At 49.9% G+C, this 10822-nt stretch overlaps 1 long non-coding RNA gene across 1 annotated transcript; it reads left to right on the top strand.

Annotated features, from left to right (window-relative positions):
- Window positions 1-302: 302 nt before the first annotated feature.
- LOC106998128 (uncharacterized) lies at window positions 303-9530 on the top strand. Its single transcript, XR_001444465.3, has 5 exons — window positions 303-950; window positions 2339-2594; window positions 3985-6821; window positions 8041-8648; window positions 8965-9530. It is a non-coding gene; the product is annotated as an uncharacterized LOC106998128 (long non-coding RNA).
- The last annotated feature ends 1292 nt before the right edge of the window (window positions 9531-10822 follow it).

Raw genomic sequence — 10822 nt, forward strand, 5'->3', positions numbered from 1 at the left:
GTGAGTCATCAGGCAAGTGCTGCCGCGTATTTTTGGCCTTCGGGTGGGGTGGCTGGGTGGGTTGGGCAGCGCGTGTGCTCATGGTCGGGTGAATTTATGGGATTTATCCAAGTTAATGGTAGTGCTGGAGGCAGCCCCAGGGAGCGAGGCAATCGGAATGTGCCTCTTACCACTCCATTAAGCCGCTCTCTGGACACGGAGTCATCCCACTAGGCCTGTGCTTTTAATGCCAAGATCCGCATTGCCCAGCCCTGGCCTGTGGGTCTCCTCCTCCTGCGCCCCAGCCCCACCTGCGGTCTTTGCAAACAGCGCCCCTGGACGAGGAGGGCACACGGACCCGATCCGCTTCCCCAAAGCCTGTGGAGCACTTATCAGTCCTATTTAAAGCTCCAGTTAAGGATTCGGATTAGGGACTATGTCATTAAATGACCACATTCACGAGCCCTCAGAGAAAAGCTCTCACAAAGCTTTTGAGCTCATGGCCTCTTGGCTGCCTTAGGAGCTTCCAGTGTGTTAACATTCAGAAAATCAAAATATTCCGAGCGCTGGCGCTGCAGCATTCCCAGGCCTTTGCGGACTGGAAGCTTCTCTGTCTGCTGTGTGGACGGAGCGGCAGGAGCCAGTGAGTCCTGGGCAGCTTCGGGGCCACCTGGTCACAACCCCCCTCTGTCCCTCTGTCCCAGGGGCCCGGTCCTCTCGGCGGGGCTCCAGACCTCTGGCGGCTGCTTTTGTGCTCCTTCGCGGGGCATCTGTGAGAACAGTCTGGAAGATAATGACAGAGTGCTTGCCTGGGGTGTCAGAGGAACTCTGGTTATGTCTGAGCCGAACCCCCGGAGCCTCTGGACCACCTAGCACTGAGGGAGCGGGAACTGGAGGGCGGGTGTGAGGCCGGGAGGAGCCTTCCAATGGGAAGAAACCAAAGTTTCCTGCTGTGTCATCTGAACTGGAAAGTAGGCATATCAGGGTATTTCTGAAGGTGAAGGGCACCGTTTGCTTGTACTCTGTTCCTCGGCGTCCCCAGAAAAAGAAGCTTTGATGTGACCAGGGCTCCTGGGCTGTGCTTTTCCTTTCTGTGTCCATGTCAGGGTTTCTCTCTGCCAGCCCTTATTTTCAGGGATGTTCAGACCTGAGGGTTCGGCCTGTGCAGCCAAGAAGCCCTTGAGCCGATTCATGGTGTGGATCCCTGTCCTTGTGGCTCAACAATGGGGGGCTGGAGGTGGAGCCACAGGGCTGCTGGAGGGGAATGGGGCAAGGGCCATGAGTCTGGCTCAGTGGCCCCAGCGAGGCCAGGGCTTCTAGTCTTCACAGGAAGCCAAGGCTTTGTGGACGTGGCCTGGCGCCCATGCCTGAATTGCATGGAGGTGGCCCCTTTTGCACACTAAGAAAGATTCCCAGAGTTCCTGCTCTCCTCTCCTTTCTATCGTCTGGGCTGACGTAGGGGCTTTTGTCCACTGGGGAGGAGCCCATCACCTCTGAAGCTGACTGGGATTCTCTCCCTGGATGCAATTAGAAGTTGAACTTACTTTTCTTTCTTTCTTTTTTATTTTTTTGAGACAGAGTCTCACTCAGTCGCCCAGGCTGGAGTGTAGTGGCGCATTCTCGGCTCACTGAAACCTCTTCCTCCTGGGTTCAAGCAATTTTCGTGCCTCAGCCTCCCGAGTAGCTGAGATTACAGGCACCCGCCACCACGCCTGGCTAAGTTTTTGTATTTTTAATATAGACAGGGTTTCGCCATGTTGGCCAGGCTGGTCTCGAACTCTTAAGCTCAGGCAATCCACCCGCCTTGGCCTCCCGAAGTGCTGGGATTACAGGCATGAGCCACCACACCTGGCTTTGAGCCTAATTTTCAACGTAGTTTGATCCTGTCTGTACTTTGAAGCAGAAGTGGCACCGACTGGATGCGGCCGAGGAGGGACACCTGGGTTGCATTGGCTCCCATTAATGGCCAAAGGCAAGGAGGGCAGAAGATGGTTCCTTTTTAGAAAGAAGCTTAAAAAGCAGCAAAACAAAACACAAGCACACCCCCACCAAAGTGTCTTGGCTGTGGCGACTGTGGACCTGCGCCCCTGGGATGGCCCCGTCATCCTTCAAAATGCTGCTGGCACCTCTACAACCTGCTCAGCTCTAGGCCATGGCCACACTCTTCCTGGGCTGCCCCTGTCAGATGGAGCTCAGTGGAGCCACGAGGTCTGGGGACCTGGATGCCCCAGCTCATCCCTGGATTCCTCCGATGGGCCATCTTGCTCCAGGTCCCCTCACTGGGTTGGCCGAGGCTTGGTCGGATCTGCACCGCACTTTTAGGCTTTCCTTGCCCGATCCTCCCCTTCGTCTCTTACAGGTGTTGTCCCCCAGGAAGTCTCTTGCCCTCCCCTTCTGCACGGGCAGCCGCTTCCCACGCTGTCCTTTGATGGACACGCCAATGCAGGTGGGAATGAGCTTGGAAATTCTAAATGACCAGAGTGATTTCTGGGCCCTGAGTGTATTACAGATGGAGAAAGCTTCTGAATTCTCTATGGAACTCCAGGCCCGACCTTGGGATGGGAGGTGGGCGGCTGGGCCCACAAGGAAAGAGGCCGTCTTGCCCCACAGAGGAGGTGGGGAGCAATCAGCCGGCCCCAGGCTGGAACCTGAAGAAACCCAAACACCAAACGCGGGGAAACTTTCCCTGCCTTTTTTCCAAACATATGTTCAAGCAGGGGGTCTGAATATGCAGTGGGCTGCTCTATTTCCCACCTGGCTTTGGGGACGCAAGTCAACCAGGCAGTTGCTGAGTTTGCTCCAGGAGCTCTGCCTGGAGGGGTAGTGCCAGCAGGGGCAGGCATTTGGAGGAGCTGGGGCTGGCGGCAGGTCCAGGAGGCTGCACGTAGACTATGCCTAGGCACAGCTTTATTTTTAGTCATCACATGTTTCTTTCTATGTCTGATAAATGGTGCGTGATTAATACAGAAGAGCAAACAATTTCCTCGATATGGCAAGCGATGTTATTTCTGTATACACCCGATGGCCTCCTATGCAGGTGTTGCTTACTCTGTGCAACTTGTGTAGTAACCAGCAGCTATCAATACACTTTACAGATGTGCTGGAAGATAGTTATTTAAAGACAAACAGTGATTCTTTTTAGAAAGTAAAATTCTGAAGGAGGCATCAAAACTTTGAATTTTGATGCAGCATTTTTTTTTTTTTTTTTGAGGGGGAGTCTTGCTCTGTTGCCCAGCCTGGAGTGCAGTGGTGCAATCTCGGCTCACTGCAAATTCTGCCTCCTGGCTCACTGCAACTTCTGCCTCCCAGGTTCAAGCGATTCTCCTGCCTCAGCCTCCTGAGTAGCTAGGATTACAGGCACCCACCATCATGCCTCGCTAATTTTTGTATTTTTATAGAGACGGGTTTTCACCATGTTAGCCAGGCTGGTCTTGGACTCCTGACCTTAGGTTATCCACTCACCTTGGCCTCCCAAAGTGCTGGGATTACAGCCATGAGCCACTGCACCTGGCCTGATGCAACATATTTTTAAAGACAGGATGCACATGTAATTTGGAGAGAGATGGCATATTCCAAAATATTGCAGGTATGATGACATCCTCCAATGATAAATACTTCCCAAATGGTCCTGTGAGAGCTCCCAACTTCCTCCTCTGGCCAGTAGCCTTTCAAGCCAAGACTTCAAACCAACAGAATTTTATTTTAACTGTAAGGAGAGGACAAAGGCCATGGAATGATGCCATCCAGCCTACCCTTGGCCGGCCTCACTGACCCCATCTGCAGGAGGCTCAGGAAGGTTTCCACATGCCCAGAGTAGTGTGGTTCAGGCGCTTCTCGGAGTCATTCTCACCCCAGTCACCGGAAGTGGGAAGGACAGGAGATCTGTCAGTCAGGTCGGCCATGGAGGTCAAAGGCAGCTCTGTTGAGAATGTGCGGATGTTTATCCTTCCAGGTCCAGAGAAGGGATGGCACAGATTTCATTCCTGCATCGTCTTTTGACCGCAGGTGCTACCCTGAGCACTGTCGGGGGAGGATTTCAAGGCCGCCCCCGGCCACCCCTGATGGATGCATCAGTCACTTCAGCCGTGGTGCTGGGGGGACCCGAAGCGCAGGAGCATCCTCTGTCGTCCTCCTGGCTAGGACCCTCTCACTTCCTGTCTGCACTGCAGCCCCAGTGTGTTCCTCTGGGAGCATGGGGGCGACGCCATCTGGGCCTGCCACTGGTCCTTCAGTGACCTTTGACCTCCCCATCACCTGTGCTCCCCAAGTCTGGGGTCATTTCCTGCTCAGATATCTTCTACCCCTGATGATCGATTCCCCCTGGAGGGGTGAGCCACTGTCGGGAGGGGAGATGATGCTGCCTTGGGAGCTGATCACGCAAGGAGGGGCAACCCCAGCCCAGATCCTGGAGGTCTTTGGGCTTCCCGGTAGAAGCCGGCCTTTGTGTCAGCAAACCAAGAAAATGCCTCCCCAAAATGGTCTCCAGGTCCCCCCAAACGCCTACCTCCCCCTCCAGCCTTCTCCACTGATGCCTGCAGCTCCATCAGTAGCGTTTCATTCCACCCCAACAGGAGCTGGTACTGGTTCTTCCCTGGCCTCATACTGGGGTAGATTTTAAATAGGATTGGGAGCAGGGAAAGGAGTCAGAGAAAGGAAGGGTTCCAGGAAGCTGGGGAGGGAGATGTCAGGTGGGGTGACGGGAAAGGAGGCCAAGGACCACCTTTGTCTGTAGGATGGGCTGAACTGTGTTCCCACAAAAGATAGGGAGTCCTAACCCCAGCTACCTGTGAATGTGACCTTATTTGGGAATAGAGTTTTTGCAGATGGAATCAAGTCACGATGAGGTCACTAGTGTGAGCCTTAATGTAATAGGATTGATGTCCTTTTAAGAAGAGAAGACAGGGACACATGGGAGAAGGCCACGTGATGAAGGAGGCAGAAGCTGGAGCGACGCTACCACAGGCCAAGGAACACCGGGGTTACCAGGAACTGGAAGAGGCGAGGAGGGGCCATCCCCTAAAGACTTTGGAGAGAGTATGGCTCTGTCAACACCTTGATTTCAGACCTGTAGCCCCTAAATGGTGAGAGAATAATTGTCTATTGTTTTAAGCCCTCCAGCTTATAGTACATTGTAAAGGCAGCCCTAGGAAGCCCTTGCCAGTTTCACTCATTATGATAAATATCATAGATGATGACTGTCATATATTGGATGTGCTGGAGATCTTAACAGCCACAGAATAAACTGCAGGCCAGAAAAAGAACATTCATATGAGGTCCCCAGGAGGGGCTGGCTGTGCCAGTCAGAGACTGCAGAACCAGGTAGGCAGACAAAGTGAAATTGCCTGGAGCTGGACACGTATGTGCACCACTGGGAAATAAATAGACTTGCAGTGGAAATGACCAACGTGGATGGCCAGGGAAATGCCGGCAGCAATAAAAGAAAAGAGCGCACAAGGCCTGTAAATCAGCAGATGCGAGAGCTCCTGAAAAGTGGCGAAGTCTGAAATAAAAGGCAGGCTCAGGCTTGGGGTCCAAGAAGTTGAAGCAGGATATGAGAGCGCGGGCACTGTGTGTGCTGGGCTCCCGAAGACCGCAGGGAGTGGCCAGAAGTCTCCAGAGGCAGCATCATGCGGGGCAAGGGGGACCTGAGGAGTGTCAGCATCCTCGGTCACCTCCTTCTTCGAACCAGCTGTTCGGAATCTGGTGTCTTATTTAGGATAATTGTAGGAACTGACTTTTTTTTTTTTTCTCACCTGTTGGCTGACTGAAAGAACCGACTTTTTAATGAGCACCTCCCTCATTAGAATTGTTCAAATGATAACAGCTGCAGCAGTGGGAGCAGCAGCGAGGTTGAAAATCCAACAGTCTGCATTCCACAGCAACAGTACTCTTGGTCACCTCGGAGACATGGCAGCCAAGAGCCATGGCTCTCATCGCTCGTGGTTGGTTGGGTTGCCAGGCCTAGGGCTACAGAATGTAGCTAAAAGAGAGGCTTGGCGGGCAGCTAAGAGGGGCGCAGGACACCAGGATGGGGTTCATGTGGCAAGAGTGGATGGAGCCAGTGGCCCAGTAGGGATGAGATGGCACAGTTCCAATGGGCAGGACAAACCCCAGTCACTGTCTCAGGGTAGTGGCCGAATTTGACAGGAGGTAAACAGCAGACAAAATCCTGGAGCACAAGAGGGCAAGAGTGTCTCATTCCTATGAACGGCAATATTGGAGGACCGACCCCCAAGAGCATCAGCTTCCAAGGCAGGGCTTTCTGTCTGGCGTTGGCAGCAGCCACCTAGCACTATAGGCAGGGAGAAGCAGCCCAGGTCCCCTCACATTTGCCTCACTTAGACTCTTTTGACCAAAGCACCACTGTTTAAAGCCTCATTTTTCTTCTCCCACGTGGAAAATCATATTGCTTAAATTTAAAAATGACGATAGATAGATTGATGAAAAAATCCCCATACAGCAAAATTCTGCCTGTGACAAAAGGGTCTCCATGTCTGAGGTGACGGTCTACTTTGAGTGACGCCAAGAACGTCAAAATCGCTCTATAAAAAAAGAATAGGAACCAATAGGGCTCATGAAAATGCCACACTAAGAAAAGTCAACAAATATATACTTAGTGGTAATTATGGTTGCAGAGAAAGAGAAAACTTAAAACAATATGAACATATATGGTTACATAGATTGAAAACCCACCATGTCATAAAACCCCAGGACACAGAATGCATCAGCGTAGACAGCAGCCATACAGACAATGCTGGGGCGGTTGTGGAGTGGGACTGGAGGGTGGGAGGAGCCATCGAGTCAGGTCCAAGGCCATTAGCCTTGTGATGCCAGCAAAATGTGTGAGTGGTGAGCCTCTATGTTCTCTACTGTAAAATGGGGGTGACAGTACTTCCTTACAGGGTTGTGGTATGAAGTTACTTGGCACAGAGCTTGGCATGTGGTCATAATGAGTGGTGGATAATAATAATATGGTAACAGTGGACATCATTGTGAGAAGGGACAGAGACTCAATGTGAAAAGTATAGAAAGGGTTCTTACAAATCTCCAAGCACATAAAAGTCCCTAAAAGACAAATGGCGAAGGGTTCACAGTTCACAGAAATGGGAAAAAAGGAAATGAATGAATTCAATGAATATTAGGGGAAGAAAACCGTTACTAACTAGTGACGAAGCACAAAGAAATGCAAGTATCCAACACCATTTTGACAACGCTTGAGAAATCGAGAATTGAGAAACATTGTAAAGACTGACGCTGGCTCTGGTGGTTAAGCAGGAGTATCCTGACAGTAGGAGTTCCTGACGATAGTGCAAATGTGTCTGATTACTTTGGAAGACCATTTGGTAATTCTCATCCAAAGCCATAATATGCCACACTTTGATCCCATCATTCTCTTCCTGAGAATGAAATAATTCAAATTAAGAGAAAGCTATACTTATAATGAGACATGTAGTTAGAATTATGAGAATAAAAATAGGTTAGCACCCCATAATACAGAAATGGTTACTTTGTCATAAGAATCCTAATTCTATAACATATTACATGGTGATTAAAATGAGGGTGTATATAAAATAATGTTAAGTGCAATACAATTTATTGAAATAATTAATGACAGGTATTTTTAAAATATGTGGTTAAAGATTAGATGAAGCTATCAGTTAATGCAATTTATTTGATGTAGGTAGAGGAACTTAGATACAACTATGTGTGTCGTTTTATTAATAAGTATATTAAAAGACATGTAACTAAATTATCTTAATTTCTCTGTATCACTAGTTATGAATACATGACTCCTCGTGATTCATTTTGTACTGACCTATACGAGGGTACACAAATCTAAATCAGGCACTGAATCAAGGCACAAGCTAGCTGTGTCCTCCCTGGAACATTTCCTGACTCAATTTAGAAATATCAGCTGAGCATGTAGAGTCGTCTCTTTGAGGAAAGCTTTATTCTCTCCAGACTACTTGGTTCCCTGATACTCTCTTTAATGTTATTATAAGAACTCTAATCTTTTAATCTGCTAAATCACTCTCTATTATTCTTATATCTCAAAAACAGCTTCAAAAGTCACTGGATTTTTCAATGAGAAGGAAAAGTTAGGCAGCTACCAAATAGCTGAAAGAATATTAAATCTGATGGATCCAGCCAAATAAAAATGTTCAGTCATTCATGGGATTTGCGGTTGTTGAGGAATCTTCTAAGTTTTATAAATGGCAAAAACTCTTTCTCAAAGTTACAGATCAGACCTCACATATGCATGAGAAGAGAAGCTATTTTTGTCTCTGGGTTCCAGTTACACATCCACAGCCTGGAAGCTTTGTTCTCAGAATTCATGCTGTCATCAAAAGGACTCAATACAAACACTGCAGCCAGCCTGCCATGGCTTAGCTGTGACCGCAGCTGCAAACTCTTCTGTCATGTGAAAACCTTTGGGCTTTTTCCGGGTGTGGAGTGCCTGTTGGTCCCAGCTCCGCCTGCCTTTCCTCCTCCTGGAATCGTGCCCATCCTTTCAGTCAACTCAGTTTTTCCGCATCTTCCAGGCCTCATACCTCCGCCTGATCTGCATGGCAGTGGTGGGCTGGCTCTTTGTGCTTTTACACCGTGATCATGTTTAGCGGGTCAGCTTCTAGAGAATCGACCGGCACCTGTGTGATGTCTTTCCCTAGGTGGATGTAGGTTCTTTTTTTTTTTTTTTTTTTTTTGAGACGGAGTCTCGCTCTGTCGCCCAGGCTGGAGTGCAGTGGCCGGATCTCAGCTCACTGCAAGCTCCGCCTCCCGGGTTCACGCCATTCTCCTGCCTCAGCCTCCCGAGTAGCTGGGACTACAGGCGCCCGCCACCACGCCCGGCTAGTTTTTTGTATTTTTTAGTAGAGACAGGGTTTCACCATGTTAGCCAGGATGGTCTCGATCTCCTGACCTCGTGATCCGCCCGTCTCGGCCTCCCAAAGTGCTGGGATTACAAACTTGAGCCACCGCGCCCAGCTGGATGCAGCTTCTCCATGGGCTAAGTTCATCATGTTAACAATGCCTGCCCCACAGGCCCTCAGGGGATTTTAATGGGTGGTCTGTGGAGAGACTTTAGCAGGTATATGAATCCCCAAAATTGTAGGCAAAATTTGTGTGCGCCGTTGCCTGTTGACAGCGGGGACTCTGTGGCTGCTTTCTTCTAGAAGCCTCCTGCGGATTTGAGTGAATCATGGCAGTCTCCTTCCCTCTAGAGTGATTAGTTTCGGCTTTGGCTCAACATGGTGCAGACCATGGGATCCAAAGGGAAGTTTGCTGGGCATTTCTGGGAAGGAGGGCTCTTCTTCTGATTTGGTAGGGAGCCCTCTTTTTCATCAAACGCCACGGCTCTCACATGAATGCTGCCTAGAGCAGACACAGCCCTTCCAGGACCAGAGGCCAAGGCTGATAATGGGACAAGAGGGTGGAGGAAGAAGTGAGGAGCATCTAGGCCTTCCTCTTTGACCAAGCACTGTCCTAACCAGCCCTGATTTGTTCGCTTCTAGTTACATGATATAATAAATGTCCTATTTCTTAAGGCACTTTTAACATGAGTGCAGCATTTTAGAGTCTCATCAGGTGTTCCACAGGACCCGAGTCTCCTCTCAGGCTTAAGGATGCCCATAAAAGGTGCCCAATTAAATGTGGATTGGTTGATTGGCACACAGAGAATCGCTGGAAGTGCCTCTGAGTCATCCAGGTGCCAAGGGAGCTTGCCAGGCTTGTCTAGAGGAGGTTGGCCAACTGGGGTGTGTTGTTCTCCCACTCAAGTCCACTGCCCAGTGCTGCCAGGCGTGGGAGAGCAACTCAGAGAGGGCTGGATGTTACACCAAGCGAGGTCTTGAGAGTGTCATGCTCAGGGAGACTCCCGAGAGGGGATCAGCTGGCTGTTTGTGTGGGTGTTGCTTCACTCGGTAGACAGGAGAGAATCCTCTTCATCAAGGGCCTGTAGAGTAGATGGACTTAAGCTTTTGCACCCACTCTGGCTGAGCTGTGGTGTTAAGAAGGATTCTGAAGCTGTGTCCATATTTAGATGGAAACTGTGCCTTGATTATTAGTTAAGTGTCCCATGGATACAAATGGAAAGAACTGAGGCATTCATGCCAGTGATTCATCCCCCCTGTCTAGGGTCTGGTTCTCGGCTTTTTAGATCGGGAGACTCAGGGAGCCCCTTCAGAGTAGAGACCCACTTCAAAAGTGGGTTCATCTGTCTCCTGAAAAATGCCCCACTCCCTCTGATAGACTGTTCTGCTCAAAAATGTCTTCTGACTGAGCACAGTGGCTCACGCCTCTAATTCCAGCACTTTGGGAGGTTGAAACAGGCGGATCCCTTCAGCCCAGGAGTTTGAGACCAGCCTGGGCAATATGGTGAGACCCTTGTCACTACAAAAAACTAAAAACAATTAGTCAGGTATGGTAGTACAAGCCTGTAGTCCCAGCTACTTGGGAGGCTGAGGTGGAAGGATCACCTGGCCCCGGAGGTCAAGGCTGCAGTGAGCTGAGATCATGCCACTTGCACTCCAGCCTGGATGACAGAGTGAGGTTTTGTTAAAAAAAATAATGATAATTTGGGAGGCCGAGATGGGTGGATCACGAGGTCAGGAGATCGAGACCATCCTGGCGAACATGGTGAAACCCCGTCTCTACTAAAAAATACAAAAAAACTAGCCGGGCGAGGTGGCGGACGCCTGTAGTCCCAGCTACTCGGGAGGCTGAGGCAGGAGAATGGCGTAAACCCGGGAGGCGGAGCTTGCAGTGAGCTGAGATCGCGCCACTGCACTCCAGCCTGGGCGACAGAGCGAGACTCCGTCTCAAAAAAAAAAAAATGATAATAATA

Source organism: Macaca mulatta, chromosome 4 (genome assembly GCF_049350105.2).
Source record: "Macaca mulatta isolate MMU2019108-1 chromosome 4, T2T-MMU8v2.0, whole genome shotgun sequence".
Lineage (NCBI taxonomy): Eukaryota > Metazoa > Chordata > Mammalia > Primates > Cercopithecidae > Macaca > Macaca mulatta.